This window comes from Lipotes vexillifer, unplaced genomic scaffold (genome assembly GCF_000442215.2).
Source record: "Lipotes vexillifer unplaced genomic scaffold, Lipotes_vexillifer_v1.1 scaffold335, whole genome shotgun sequence".
NCBI lineage: Eukaryota > Metazoa > Chordata > Mammalia > Artiodactyla > Lipotidae > Lipotes > Lipotes vexillifer.
The window spans coordinates 1248567-1265681 of record NW_006781329.1 but is presented as its reverse complement, the minus strand read 5'-3'; positions in this window follow the sequence as shown (position 1 = coordinate 1265681).

The window sequence follows — 17115 nt, the reverse complement described above, 5'->3', positions numbered from 1 at the left end:
GAGAGACCACATCAGATGGTTTAACAGAAGGGATTTAATTTTAGGAAACTAGTTACAGAGGTGTTGAAGAAACTGAGAGTGAAACAACCCAGAGTTAAGCAAGAGCAAGAAGCCACTACCATCGTAGGGCTGGAAGGACAAAGAAAGCTGGGACTGTTACATGATTCCAAGATGTGGGCTGCCTAGGGGGAGCAGGACACATGACAGAAGCAGCCTGGCCAGAGGTAGGACACAGAGGAGATGTAGCCACTTCCCAAAGCAGGAGATGGGGACATAGTGAGAAATACCATTGCTTCTCTTTGTCTTCCTGCTCTACTACCTTCTTCTAATGTCTCCCATTGGCTGAATCTAGCAAGAAGCCACTTGGCAAGGGAACCTGGAAAATATAGTTTACAGGGGAAGATCAAGCAATCAACCTGCTTGCAAAAGCTGAATGGTGGAGGCATATCTACTTTACTTATAGTATAGTGCCTAGCATACAGTAGACATTTAGTAAATATTTATTGAAAGACTGAACAACCAAAGGAGAAGAAAAAGTCAGATACCCTTCTTACACACACATATACACCACATAGACACATACCTTGCATTCATTAAAAGTATGATACTAGTCATGTGTAGACACTGGCCTGTTGAAATGCTTGGTTTCTACAACATCCAAAGTTACCGTCATGCTAAACTCTAGCCAATGGGGGTGAACAGTTATCCCAGAGCAGTAAATGTGGTAAGCAGCTTCACAGTTGACCAAATTTGTTTTCTAGTAGACTGTGGTCCAGCCTTGAGCAAGTAGGGGTAGGTGAACATCAAACGCTCTCAGAATAATTTGGTTGCCACCCACATTAGGGAAGATAGCAATAATCGTGGCACAACAGCATCATCTACAGCCAGTGCAAGCCTTATGATGGAACAAGCAATCCACCATTAAGCCGAACCTTAGTTCCTCTAAAGATTGATCTCTTATAAACACAACATTCTGCTAATCATTCTCTTATAGGATAAGCTGAACCAGTTTTGCTTACTAACTGGTGTCAGCACAGACTGCAGAAATCCCTAATAATAGCTGCCACCATTTACTGAGAAGTTATTATGTGCCAGATACTGTGTCATAAACTTTTCATGCTGTATCTCATTTTGTCCTCACCTCAAGTCAGTGAGGTTGGTACTATTCTCATTTCCATCTTACAAGGGAAGAAACTGAGCTTAGAGACTAAGTTTTTCTGCTCAAGATCATGAAGCAGATAAGTAACAGAATTGGATTCAAACCCAAGCAATGTGACTCCAAAGCCACTTTTCTTTTTTCTTTTTGATTTGAAAAATAAGGGATTTTTTTTAACATCATTATTGGAGTATAATTGCTTTACAGTGGTGTGTTAGTTGCTGCTGTATAACAAAGTGAATCAGCTATACATATACATATACCCCCATATCTCCTCCCTCTTGCATCTCCCTCCTACTCTCCCTATCCCACCCCTCTAGGTGGACACAAAGCACCAAGCTGATCTCCCTGTGCTATGTGGCTGCTTCCCACTAGCTATCTATTTTACATTTGATACTGTATATATGTCCATGCCACTCTCTCATTTCATCCCAGCTTACCCTTCCCCCTCCCTGTGTCCTCAAGTCCATTCACTACATCTGCATCTTTATTCCTGTCCTGCCTCTAGGTTCTTCAGAACCTTTTTTTTTTTTATATATTCCATATATATGTGTTAGCGTACGGTATTTGTTTTTCTCTTTCTGACTTCACACTGTATGACAGTCTCTAGGTCCATCCACCTCGCTACAAATAATTCAGTTATGTTTCTTTTTATGGCTGAGTAATATTCCATTGTATATATGTGCCACATCTTCTTTATCCATTCATCTGTTGATGGACACTTAGGTTGCTTCCATGTCCTGGCTATTGTAAATAGAGCTGCAGTGAACATTGTGGTACATGACTCTTTTTGAATTATGGTTTTCTCAGGGTATATGCCCAGTAGTGGGATTGCTGGGTCATATGGTAGTTCTATTTTTAGTTGTTTGAGGAACATCCATACTGTTCTCCATAGTGTCCAAAGCCACTTTTCATCTCTGATTCACTAAGGAAGAATCATAAGGGCAGGGATTCCCTTACGTAGGCTTAGATACATGATTTCATTCTTCAGGCCACAGCAGTGTTTTGACACTACAGAGTGGACAGATATTCCTTACATCTGCGTGTGTGTGCCTTTCTCAGCATGTGTATATCACCCTGGCTTATTGACTTAAGAAGGGACTTTAGATGTTCAGTAACTCTTGATGATCTAGGAGAGTTTTCCAGGAGATCTGAAGCAGAGACTAACATCAGTTCTTAGATTTCTAGTGGCATTCTGAAGTATAGCTACACACAATAGAGTGAAGCTGAGTCTTTTGAGCAGCCTCGCTCATTCCGTTGTTGATGGAAAGTGACTATGACACAGTGCCATCAACTCTGACCCACCTGACCAAAGTCCATGAAGCTCAGCTATTTTCCCTGGCAGTCTACTTAGCATCTGTCAGAGCCAAGCCTTACTGGGAAAGACAGGTGTTCTAGAAAAACTGTCAAATGAGATTTAGATTTCAGAATTTGTCCTGGACATTTCTCCTATGTCAGCTACCTTTAAAGAGTATGTGTGCCACCCTGTAAGGTATCCTAAATCCCACCAGAGCCCTGGGGGGCCAGAAAACCCACCAAACAATCACACTAAGCCTCCTCACGTTTCCTCTTTCAGGGGCTGCTGATGGGTCCTTTCAATAGAGCAAAGGGGGAAAAAATAGGTCCTGTCTTTCTCCTTGCTGGAAAGTTTTAGAAAGGTTATCAACATTGGCTTGAGAAAGTTCCCATTTTTCATGGCTATAACTGTGGCATTAAAATCTTTGACAGCCCAAGAAAATCTAAATCTATTAATTACTAGTTGTTTATTGAGCACTGGGGAAAGGGTAGAAAAGACATGGTCCTGTCCTCAGGGAGCATACAGTTTGTTGGGTCATGTATCAGTTATACATTCCCACAATAATGCTGAGTAACAAATAATTACATGCAAAATAAGCATTCAGTGCTCACATATCTGGGGGTGTTAGGTGGATTTGCTGAGCTTGGCTGGGTTCTCTCACATGTCTAGTGGTTGGCTGGCTATAGGCTAAGGTCAAGTATGGTTTTAGCTAGGTTGACCAGCGTGACTCAGCTCTCCTCATATGTCTTTCATTCTCCTTCTGGGACCAGCAGGTTGGCCTGGGCATGTCCCTCCCATAACAATAGCAGAGTGCAAAAGCATAGGCAAAATGCACAAATACAATAGAATCTACTAACTTCTTATTAGCCACAGAAAGTCACCTGCCGAAATCCAGATTCATAGTAGAGAACAGACTACCTATTTAATGAGAGGTACAACAGCATCACATGGCAAGGGGCAAGGACACAGAAAAGTCTGAATTGGGTTCATAAATAGAACGAGTGTATAGCAGAGAGCTAAGAGAGAAAAGAGTATTTATGACCAAGCTTCTTAGCATGGCTTTCACAATCTGGCCAGCTGTGACTTATAGCTCAAACTTCCTATCTCCTTTCCCACCCATACCACTTTCTTCATCTCACTAAGGGACCTAGGTATTCTTGCACTGCCTGGCCTTGGCCCATTTCTCTCTGCCTGGAAGAGTCTTCTTTCCCGTCTCACCTGACATTCGCCCAATAAACTCCTACTCATTCCTCAGGCAACTCAGGCTAAAATTCCTCTGGTCTTTTCTGAACTCTTGCACTTGAGTTAGGGGCCTATCTGTGTACGCTTCAGCGCCCTGTTCTCAACCCACCATGGCACTTATGACCTCTATTGTCATTTATTGCTCACGTGTCTATTGCTTCCATTAGACTGTATCTTCTAAGAGGTGGGGGTGGGGGGGCTATAGGCGAGTCCAGCACAGCCTTTTGTTCAGAGCAATAAAATCAATAAGTGTGAGATGAGTGAAACTGCTCAGAGGCTTGGCACCAATGGGGATGGGGAGAAAAAGGGCAGCAAACAATGCATTCAGGGAGGGAAGGGGTAGTTTCTTCCTAAAACAGTTAAATGGGAATGGTGCAGTTTAGAGATGGCCTTGAAAGCTAAAAAGAACATATAGATTATATGGATGGGATTAAAGTACCACTAAAAGTTTTTGAGAAAGAGTGGGTGGGGAAGATTTGTGTTCAGCAGATACTCGAGAGCAGCACTGTCCAACAGAAGTAAAATGTAAGTCATAAATGTGGACCCATTTAGGTAATTTTACATTTTCTGAAAGCCACATTTTAAAAAGTAAAAATAAACAGGTGAAATTCATCTTAATAACAATTTATTTATCCTAACTTGCCAAAAATACTGTCATTTCAATATGTAATCAATATAAAAATAGTATTGAGATATTTTATATTATTTTTTATACTACATCTTTGAAATCTACCATGGATTTTACACTTAACGCACATCTCAGTTTGAACTAGCTACATTTCAAGGGCCCTATAGCTACATTTCAAGGGCTCAATAGCCATAGTGGCTAGTGACTACAGTGTTGAACAGTTCAGCTCTCGGGGCAAAGAAATCATCTGGGAATAACCCAGGATGATGATAGTCATGAAGTGATGACAGAATTGAGAATGGAGAGATAAGCAAGGGCATGACATTCCACTCGCAGAATTAGCACGTCAGTTTATCTAAGAGAGAGCCTTCAAAATGGTAATGTATATTTACACATTTGGCCTTCAATCTGCATTGGAAAGAACTGGTTCACATACAAGCTGTGAGTTTGTTTATATTTCTATTGTCAAAAATAACTACTTGTTGGAGAAATCTACTACCTTTATCCCAGCCATGAAGATAGTAAAAATACTTTCTGAGGCTGATTTCCCTAGTGTGGAATGCAAGATTTGTGAAATTCAAGCACACCTGGTGGAATTTAAACACATTTTTATGTACTATGGGTCACAATCAATTCAATTCAACAATCAGTGAATGAGTTCCTACTAATTGGGAGCTTGAGCTACTCAGCAATTATCCTTGGGAGACGAGTAAACAGAATAATTTATTAACTTGCTACTTATTCTCCCAGTTGTATAATTAGCTAACTGTTGCAGACTTATATTGTTGTGTGTCCATATGATATAAATGTGTATAGATATATTTTATTATACTTTATTTTAAGCCATACATAGAGGTTATCTATTCTGTGTCCTTCCAGCTCTCATATCTCTATTTTACAATTGAAAATATTGTAAAAGAATAAAGGACTTGCCTAAAGGTAGTCAGTGGATGTTTGATGACAGAACCCTTCCTCCTCCTAGGCAAGTGCTTCTCCTGGGGTTCCTTAGGTTTTTACATAATGCACTGAGGTTTACAGGCTTTGTTAATTCCATCCATTTTACATGTAAAAAATTAAATATTCACATACATCAGGTTATATGTAAAGATATTTCTATGGCTCTTGGGTGTACATGTATAATAAATGAATAAAATATATTTATTTATTAAATAATGTCCTATCTTTGGGGATATTTTAAGTTTATATATTTCTATTAAAATGGATTTCAAGAAAAGACCTTAAGGCTTTAAACAACACAAAATTAGATTTGTCCCCAAACTGCATCTTCATATTAGCAGATAACTCTCATACTCTTATGAGCACCTTTAACATATCTTTTTAAATGATCTGGATTGACTGTCTAGACTGTTTCAAGTTCCCTGGATAATTTTACAACTCTTTGCTCTGACAGTGTGCATGTGACCTTGAGTTAAATTAGAGAGATTTCTTTTCTTCTAAATGCTTCTATGTACTACATATATCACTTAATATTAGAGATTTTTGCTTTTAAAGTATGGGGAAAAATTTTCCTGTTGAGCAATATTAAATACCACTTATCTGAGATTATCAGGTTACATGACTGCACATTTTCCAGCCCTTTCTTTCTGAAAGTGAATCCATTATTATTGAAATGTAAAGAAATTAATGCATTTTTAATCAGATCAACATACATTTGCTATAACAAACACACAATCCATTTTGAATTGAGCACTGTTTTTTAGAAACTAATAAAATCGCTGTAGGTCAAAAAACAAATGTATTGGAACTTAACTAAATAGGTATATCTATATTGCTAATAACAATGTGATTTCATCAGGAGCATCTGGTAAGTCTCAAAGCTTTGAACATTTCCTTGTTCTGTTTTTTTCACATGACAATGTGAGCAATTAAGAATTCATAAATTAAAGGACATTTGCTTTCCACCAGCATCATGAGAATGAAAGAACTTCAAAGTTGAGACCCTTAGATCCAATAGGGAGTCTCCAATTTTGACACTGAGAAACTTGTTTTCTTACAGGATATCAGCCTCTGAAAAGTAGGGATGTACCCAGAAGCATCCCATAACTTTCACTTATTATATACAAAGCTACAGAATGTCAGATGCTTAGAAGTATTCTAATCCAAGTCTTTCAATTACAAATTCAATGTGGAACATAAACAAAACTAAACTCTTCCCCAAGTTTATTCCCATGTCCAGCTAGCACCTCTTGAGGTAAACTTCTACAAATTTGCCAACCTAATCATCCTCTTAGAACTCTACTGTATTTCCTTTATATAACTAAACAAATGTTTGTTAAGGTGCAATTAAGTGCAGTGAGTTAGCCCTTGAAGGTTTAAGGCATTGCCCTTGGCTTTAGCTTTCAGAGATCTGGTGAGCATGTCTGTACTCACCCTGCTCAGACCCTTTGTGACTTTATAGACTTCAATCATATCCCTGCCAGCCTTCATTTTTCATATTATTCCTTCCAAACTAAAGACATCTGAGGATTCGGAACATTTGGAAGCATTCCCTTTCATTTCCAGCCAAGACAAAAATAGAGGGCTCCATTGTGCTCTCAAGGAAAAAACTTTATGTTTTTGGAACTTGGGGCTGCCTCCAAAACGAGATCTTACAGAGTGTATCTCTATAGAAGGCATACAAATAAGAAACACATAGACCTACAAAATACCCAAAATGAAAAATCCTATATCCACTCTCACCTCTTGCTGGCGACAACCTTTCCAGACTGGGGATGCTGACCCATTTCCTTCTTTTGTATGTATTGAGGGAAACGTTCCCAGAGGAGGAAAGTGTACTGTCCCAAAAGATTTCTTCTACAAAATATTTTTTTATCTTTCTCTTCCACATAGATGTTCCTGATTTCTTTGATTGAACAAATTCTATGGATTTTTTTTCATGTAAGATGATTTCTCCTAGCATGAGTCGTAAAATGCAGATGTCTCTGAATTAATTTATCAGTTATCTAGATTTCATTGTGAATTGCTTTAATCAGATTGCTTTCCTTACTGATACTCAGATAAGATGAAGACTAAAAGAACTGTGTGTTTCTATAAAGCAGAAACTAACACACCATTGTAAAGCAATTATACTCTAATATAAAGATGTTTAAAAAAATTTTTTTAAATAAAAGAACTGTGTGTTTTTGACTAGAAACTTAGAAGCACAGGGCACTAAAAAGAAGGTCAGGTCTGAACTGGCACATCAATAGAAGCATTGGACTACCCGAGGGTAATGTAATGTCCGTGATCCTTGGGTAGGAGAAGAGAAGAAAGAGGGAACACAGGCAAGAGAGACAAAAGAATGTAGGAAAGAGATCGATGCACCCAGACAACTATAGGTATTTTCAAAAGAACATTTATTGAAATTTTACATTCATTATCTCATTTAATTCTCACAACTGCCTTGCAAATTACAGATTATTATGCCAATTTACAAATATGAAAACTGAGGCTCAGAGAGTCTAATGAAGTTTCAAAGGCCACACGGCTAATCTACCAATTATTGAATATTATGTACTTTATATAAATTTCCTCATAGAATCCTCACAAAAATTCTATAAAGTAGATGCTACTATCTGCATTTTAAAGTTGAGGACACAGAGGAACTTCCCTGGTGGTGCAGTGGTTAAGAATCCGCCTGCCAATGCAGGGGGCACAGGTTTGAGCCCTAATCCGGGAAGATCTCACATGCCGCAGAGCAACTAAGCCCATGCTCCACATCTACTGAGCCTGCACTCAAGAGCCCATGTGCCACAACTACTGAGCCCTCATGCCACAACTACTGAAGCCCACGTGCCTAGAGCCCGTGCTCCGCAACAAGAGAAGCCACCTCAATGAGAAGCTGGCGCACTGTAATGAAGAGTAGCCCCAGCTCAACACAACTAGAGAAAGCCTGCGCACAGCAACGAAGACCCAACTCAGCCAATAAATAAATAAATTCATAAAATAACATAAAGTTGAGGAAACAGAGCCTTAGAAAACTTAAGATGTTTTCCAGGCATCCAGAGCTAGTCAATGCTAGCTGGGATTAGAACCCAGCTTTTTCTGACTCAGCAGCCAAGGCCAAGCCACTAAGAAGCACTATCCTTCTACCTCAAAGTCAGAGCTTTTCTTCTACTCCACAGCAGCCCAGTGGCTCGATCACAAGGATCCTAGTTTGCTGCATGAGGCCTTGAGTCAGTGATTTTTCTAGGAGGTTTTTTTGTAACCCCATCTCCCTTTCTTTGCCAATTAAGATAACCTAGTAAACTATCACATTATCGTCAGTTATTCATGTTTGCTCACAAAAGCCTTTGCCAGGAAATCAGATGTCCTGGGTATTGGTTCCAGATCTCCCAATGATTGGTTGTATGTCTTTGCATCAACCACAGGACCACTAGGGACAAAGTCACATCAATGAAATGAGAGGATTGGAACTCTCCTAGCATCACAATTCCATAATCCTTTTGCAGTCTTCTGTCATTGGTGCAATGCACATCACTTCCTAAGTATTAAAACTTAGTGGGGACTTCCTTGGTGGTCCAGTGGTAAGTTCGATCCCTGGTCAGGAAACTAAGATCCCACATGCCTCAGGGCAACTAAGCCCATGCACCACAACAACTGAACTTGCGCACCTCAATGAGAGAACCCACGTGCCACAACTAAAGACCCAACGCAGGCAAAACAAACAAACAAACAAACAAACAAAAAACACCTTAGTGTATATTTAACAGCTACTGGAGGAGGTAGAAAATAGGAGTAGAGGATTTATCATTAAAGCTCCATTGCTTCTCCCACCACACACAACGTAATGTTGGAGATAACATGCCAGTTGTTTCTAGGTATGGATACTGCACAATACTAGCTTTGAGGCTTGGTTTGTGTTCGTTTAATTCCTTTTGCAAGCTGGATTCCACACTGTCACCAAGAGTAAAGCGTTTTTTCATTCAACATTTGTTGAGTACAGAATATATGCCAGGAACTCAAGAAATAAACATGAATGTTGACATATGAATTGTGCCCTGTGGGAACTCACAGTGCAGAGGAGAGGCCAGATAATTATCATAGCTAGCTAAATTTAATGAGCATCAAATAAATGCCAGGCAGTGTTCTGAGCACTTCATCTCATTTAATCTTCATGTCAGCTCTGTGAGGTAGGTACTAGAGATATCCTTACCTGACAGATGAAGAAACCAAGTCTAAGACAATTATTTAAGTTGTCTAAAGTCACACAGATGGTAAATGCTGAAGTTCGGGTTGGACTTCATGCTTTAGGTTTTAGCTTACACACTTGCCCTCCCTGCTGTGGTGCTACTTTCTTATAGTACTTGTAGTAAGAGTTATGATAAAGGCATCCATGGGAAGCCGTGGGAACAGAGATAAGGAACTCACGACCTAGCTAGGGCTTCAGAAATTTTTGGGAAAATGGTTCTTGAGTTTGAGCCCATTGATTTTTTTCCTTTGGGGAGGATTTTCCCCAATATTGATTATCAGATAAATTTGAATTAAATACTATTTTTACAACATTAATGTTAGGATTGAGAAAATTTCATTTCACTTAAGGAAAAGGGATTTGGGGAAACATGTCCACATTGAAAATTATTTAATCGGGTTGTTTGTTTTAAATCAATACAAACTTTAAAACTATTAGGACAAGTTATCATGAAGATAAATTCTGAATAAGTGCAGAGCTATAGAGCAAAGAATAAACTTAATGACTTCACATGCAGTGTTTAACAAACGAGCAAAAGGTGTTTCTTTTTAGAGCTCTCTTAATTGTACTTCAATTTAAAAGAAAAATTTATTTTAATGTGATTTTGCTTCATTAAAAAAAAAAAAAAGAGGACATGCAGTCGATAAGAATCCACCTGCCAATGCAGGGGACACGGGTTTGAGCCCTGGTCCGGGAAGATCCCACATGTTGCGGAGCAGCTAAGTCCCCGTGCCACAACTGCTGAAGCCTGCACGCCTAGAACCCATGCTCTGCAACAAGAGAAGCCACCGCAATGAGAAGCCCGCACACTGCAACGAAGAGTAGCCCTCGCTAGCCACAACTACAGAAAGCCCACGCACAGTAACGAAGACCCAATGCAGCCAAAAATAAATAAATAAATTTTAAAAAAAGAAACAAACAAGAGAGGTGGTAGATGTTTTCTGAAATCACCAACCTGAGACTCTGTCTCAGTTTACTTTTGACACCCTGGGCCAGCCTTATCTGACCTTTCTGTTATTTTCCTTAAGTACAGATCCCAATTTCAACTCCATCTTCTACTGTTGTTAGGTTATGTTGTTTAATTCAGAAATCAAAGATGAAGTTCAGACTGGAGAGCAAAAATGGATTTGTCCACAGGTTACATTTGTGAGGGCTGAAAGGGCAAAGTAGTGAAAGCCAGAACTTCCTTGCCCATTATCATCCCCTCACTACCACCCCAGGTTACTACAAAGAACAGCCATTCATGTAACCTCTGGGAGATGGTGCAATTTTTTGAGCATTCTCACCATAAGAAAGCTGGCAAGGAAGCCAAAATAAACAACACAACTTTTAGGCTCATGCCCATGTGTGCTTATGACAAAGGGTACTGATAAACTCATCTTCTCTACCACCACCTCCTACCCCACCCCCCACCATACCTTAAGGCAGAGTGGTGAGCCTTACCTGACTTTGAAAACATTTCTTAAGTCATTAGGCACCATCTGTAGACTGAAGCCTACACAATGGCTAGCTGGAGACTTAGTGGTACCAGGTACCAGTAGGTAGGAGCTTTTAGACTTATTCTCCTTATCTTCCTTCTCCTGCTTAAGCTGTGGCCCATCTATACCTCCACAAATCTCCAAGGGCAGATCTTACTTACCTACCTTTTATCTACTAACCTCCCAATAGTTGTTTATTTTTGAAGATGACTCCCTGAAGATAGGTGACTAGGAAATTTCTGTGCTTTGAAACATCTCTAATTGCTTCCTCATTTTCGTCCAGCTTTTTTGCGTGTTCCAAAATGCCTTTGAGATCTTTTACCAAACAAATCTTTTTATAGTAGCCTTCTAATCATTTCACTGTTTTTTTAAAATTTATTTCATTCTAGTCCAGCCAAAAAGCAGAGGACTGAATAAAGCCACCCCATGATGTCACTTTCAATTCCGAGACTTCATGATCGCATAAGAATTTTTACTAGAAGTATTGAGGCCAACAAAGAAAAGCAACTATAAATGAAACAGGATTGGCTTTGGTTTAACACAAAGAAGGAATTCCTAAAGATCTGAGTAAGTTAAACCTAGAACTTTGTATAATCCTTTTCATGGTAGACTTTGAGAATAAATTCATTCTGCCTTTGAGGATAGAAGACTGGACTTGATTATTACCCACCACAGAATGTTTAAACTCTAAAGAGCCTCAGAGTCTGTTCTGATCCAAACTTCTCACTTTATAGAAAGGAAACTGAGAGTAGAAAGGTTCCAGCTCATCCAAGGTCAGTCAGCTAGGAGGGTCAATGGTAGGTTAAAATGAACCTCTTGGCTGTTCCTGTACTTATTCGACTTCACAAGGTGAATTTCTATCTATGTGGACTATTTCCACAATGTGCACCTTTAACAACTGTTCCGTGTTTTTTTCTTTTTAATGACTAAAATTTATTTTTAAACTCAAAGATGAGCAAGACACAAAATGTACCACTCAGTATTACAACTCGAATTTTACTAAAATTTTACCAAGGATATCCTTTAGCACCCTGTGTGGGTGATGGCTACAACTATATTTTAGATAGATCAATCAATCATTTGATATAGAGATGATATACATACACATATGGTGGCTAGGGCAACTCTTAGAGACATTTCTAGCAGAGTTATTGGATATTCTAGAAACAGGGTCTCCTGTCATGCTGCTCATATGTTGTATCTAATATTTATATATTCATTTATTTAATCAATATTTGTTGAGTGCCAGCCATGTGCCAGGTATTATGCCTTTCCTATGGTGTTGCATCATTTTGTGGAATTTGGGTTCTAGGGTCAGCACTTGAGACAAAAACCATTTTCCTAGAATCAGAATTACCCTTGGGAAAAAATCCATTATGAAGGTATAACCCCATTTCCCCCAGTTTTTTCTCTGATTGAGGACCAGATGAGGTTGTTAGCTTGTTTTTAGTGGCCCTGCTGTATGAAAATTGGCTCATTAACATTTCAATCACCCTTGGTGCAGAGAAATACTCAGTGTGAGAAGAACATACAAACTGAGACCAACCCAGGGAACAACTTGGGTTCACATCTCCTGTCTCTACTCATTTACTAGGTGGAATGGCAAGCCACCCCATTTAAATTATTTCTCTCTCTCTCTCTCTCTTTTTCCCCAAGTAGATAGAGTTGAATTCAAGTCATTTAAATCCAAGTATGTTTGGACCTCTTGCCATTGGTCATAATCTGTCGTCATTCTGCATTATCCTGCTTAATCTACATGGTATTTTATTATATTGGCTCATCTGTACTCACTGTAGGGAAAAAATGTAAGAGACTTTTTGTCAAGAGGGGAGCCTCAGTTTCAAACTCCCTATTGCTAGTATCTTCAGTCTGCTATTCAGTTGTGTGCTAGTATTTTACTATTTGACTTTGACCCCCAGGCCTCACTCTGGCAACTCAAGCAGCTGCTGACCCCTAGAACAAGTAGGGTTCTCTGGCTTGAAGATTGCTGACCTATTTTCGCAGTGCTCTGTAAGTTGTCGAGCCAATGGTGGATCCCAACTTTCTTTAACTTTCAAGATATTTGCTGTCTATCATACCCCATTTGACACATGAACCCAAAATACTGGAACAACTCCAAATAATATATTTGGATCAGTAATAAAGTTTGGTTACACTTCTACAGTTTATCCTATCAAATTGCCTAAGCTCTGAGGAGGGAGAGAGAAATTGTTTCCAGAAACGGTTCAATTCACGGGTAATTTATCAATCCTATGGAACAGAGGATACAATGTAGCACTGAATTATGGAGATTCTTGTCCATTAAAAATAGGATTGGCAGCAACATCTTATTTCACAGGATCCTCTAACTGGAGGTCATTAAATTCAATGACATCTTGATTGGCTCTGAATTAGAAACCAAAAGATGAAAGACTCTACTTTTCCCATCTCTAACCTTATGAGCCACTCAACCTAAATCCTGGGGTTTTTTGTCAGGCATCATACTACACGGAGAAGCATAAAAATACTCCTAACTAGATCAAGCTCACCCAAGCTATAGTATAACAGCATCAGGATTTGTAACTTCCAGGCAAGTGACCGTAAACCATGAAGAGCTAACATTTCTCTACCTTTAGAAAATCTGAAAACATCATGCCACCAAGAGAAATAGTCATGGGACAGCTTGCAAGCACTGAAATTTGGGACTCAGTTGTATTTTATTTTGCTTTTATTCCCCAGTCTCATTGTTTCCTGCCCCCATCCTTTTCAATAAACGTATCTTAATGAAAGACGTTAAGAAAAAAAAAGTTACTGGAAACATGTAAAGAAATATTCTTTAATACATAAGTGGTAATTAAAATGTGAACATGCCCTGAGGGCAGAAAATGGATACCTCTGTTAGGAATTTCAAAGCTAATAAACACAGCAATATAAATACACCATTAAATTGCATTGTAACCAACAAACAACATATGAATTATTGAGCCATACTTAAACTTTAGGACCTGACCGCAGAAAAGGCTGAAAGCAAACAAAAAAGGTCCAAATTAATTGAGCAAGTAATAGGATATGGGAGGGTAAAATGTTTAAAAATGGAATAGCTGAAGCACTGAAGTATATAGATTCTCAAGAGAAGAATCCCAAGTGGCAAGAGGAAGCAGAGGAAAAGCAACATAGAAAAGTTCAGAGTTTATTCTGGTAAATGCATACCTGTGGTTTAGATCTCAGCACTGATGCCAGTTTGATTCTGAAGATAGAATATATTTCTAAAAGCATAGATGTAGAAAGAAAATGGGATTTAGTTTTGAATACAATATATAGCACTGTCCATGAAGTTTTTTAAAAGTCTATGAGCTTCCACTTCTGGTCATGTTGGAGTATCAGGGACCGGATTTACCTGCCCACCTTAAGTAATTTTTAAAAACAGACTAAACATATGAAACAATTGTTTTCAGACATTGGACAACAGGAAGCAAGGACAGTAGTCCCTGAGTGAAGGGAAACACACCAGGTGAGTTCCACCTCCAACATCCCCTTTTACTGCCTAGAGATAGTGTCTAGGCTGAAACAAAGAGAGGAAACCCAAACGGACTCTGGCTTTCTCCCTGAGTGGAGGAAATAGAGCTGGTTATTTAAGAAAGGAGCCCAAGGTGGCTCAAATTCAGAGCACACGGTTCTGGAGAGGGGAGAGCTTCACTGGGATCATGCTCAGGAGATCTGCAGAGAGTTCTTTGTGTCTTCAGCTGAGTACTGACCTTTGACACATGCGTATGAGGAAACTACAAGGCCAGCTAAAGACCACTGTAAAGAAGCAATGCACAGAGCTCACACATGTCTGGAAATAGTTCCATTTCCCCTCTTCCCGACCAGAGTGGAAAATCTCATAACGAGGCATCAGGTTACAAGGGCGTCAGGTAGAGTACTCATAAGGCTATTGACTCAGTAGTGAGGAAAAATTTTCCCTAGACTAAAGATTACTCTAGTCCCATCCAACAAAGTTTAAAAATGAGCCTATGGGATCAAACTGTTTCCAAGTAACTTAAATGTGTCCAGAACAAAGTTCAAGGATATTTAAAAGAATACAAAAATATTCTGCACCCAAGATAAGATTCACAACTGGCATCCAATGAAAAATCACTAAGCATGCAAAGAAGCATAATGAAAAGAAAAAGTAATAGAAACAGATTCAGAAGATAGGACAAGTGGACAAAGATATTAAAACAGATACTATAATTAGACTCAAGAATGTAGAATATGGTTTCTCAACCTTGGCACTACTAACATTTGGGGACAGATAATTCTTCATTGCAGGGGCTGTCCTGAGCATTATGGGTTGTTTAGCAGCATCTCTAACCACTAGATTCCATTAGCATTCCCCCACCCACCTTGTGACAAGCAAAAATATCTTCAGACATTGTCATATGTCTCCTGGGGGGCAAGATCACCTCTGGCTGAGAACCACTAAAATAGAAGAAAATATGAGTAAGTTAAGGAGAGATATGGGTAATATCCCAAAGACCTGATTACAATTTCTATTGATGAAAAATACATCTGAGATGAAAAACACATTGAGTGAAATAAACAGCAGATTAGACACTGCAGAAAAAAAATAACCTGAATCTAAAGCAATAGAAATGCTCCAAAATGAAACACAGAGAGAGTCTACCATGGAGTATAGTTATTTATTATGGTAGATGTTCTATAAATGGAGTTAGGAATATCAACTACAGGTCTGTTGTAGCAAACCAGTCTAATGAAAGAAGATGATAGACTGAAAATAACAGTACTGATGGTAGGAAATTAATACTACAACTAATAATGTAGCAGCATAAGGATTAGCTAACATTGAATTTTTTTGTACCAGTCACTTTGCTAAAGCACTTTATGTGCACTTTTTCATTTAATATTCACAACAATCTTTAGAGGATGGTGTTACCATCCCCTTTTACAGGTATAGAAGCTGAATTTCAGACAGTTTAAATAAATAGCAAAGAGCACAAGATCATAAGATCACACAGTACTAATGGTAAAGGAGGAATTTGAACCCAAATTTGTACTACTATAGAGCTTGTCCTCTTAACCACTAGGCTTCGCAATACTAGTGGTTGGGAAGGAAATGCCTGGTTGAAAGGAAAACATTTGAGAGATATTTCAAAGAAGAATCAAAGTGAAACTGATGACCGACTTGGATGTGGAAGAAAGAAAATACAGCAAATGAAAAGTGTTTTATCCAAGAAATAGCTGAAGGGTCAAAAATATAAATAAAGCTGTAAACATGTACAGTCCATAGAACTTTAGAGCTGGAAGGAATATGAAAGATAATCTCTTCCAGGCACAGATGCGCACACACACACATACATAAACTTTTAAACAGCAAAAAAAGTACAGATCTAGAGATTTTGCTTTTCTTCTCCACATTTGCTGAGTGTTTTAAATGACTTGCTTAGTTTCCCCAGCTAGTTAGAGGCTATGCCAAAACTGAAGCTGTCATTGTCATGTTCTTTCTGCTCTGACACCCTACTTCTCCTGAATAAATATGTAAACGTGCCTACCCCATGCCTAGCATGTGGCAGTTTCTTAATAAATATTATATGTTTCTATTGACAACCAATTAAGCCATTCAAAATGACTTATGCATATAGACACAGCATTACTGCATGGGGGCAGATTCACTCTGAAACTGTCTCGTTCTTTTCTTCATGGAATAATCTGATTTACTATCAAATGTTGTAGCCAAGTCACAGCGACTGAGGAAAGAACATGTTTTTAGGATTATTTCCCTTCTTATAGTGTGTTCTTGAAACCCTCTCATGCTAAAGTGCCTAACACCTAAGCAGAATGGGAATAGAATAACTATCTCCACGTAATCAACATTACACATGTTTACAATCCTTTCCATAGGAGGGATCGGCTGATGAAGGCAGCCAGTCTGAATGTACAGTTACAGAAGCACGACAGAAACCAGGTGAGCCGTTCTCCACAGGATTCTATATTATCCGGATCCCATATCGGCCCCAAATCAAAAGGCTGGCCTTAATCACTTTATCCCCTCATTCGCTCACACAATTGGTATGCCCAGTTAGAGATGGCTTTCTCTGCATGAGATTGCTGTCCCGAGCAACATGTGAAATAGTTTTCCTTTAA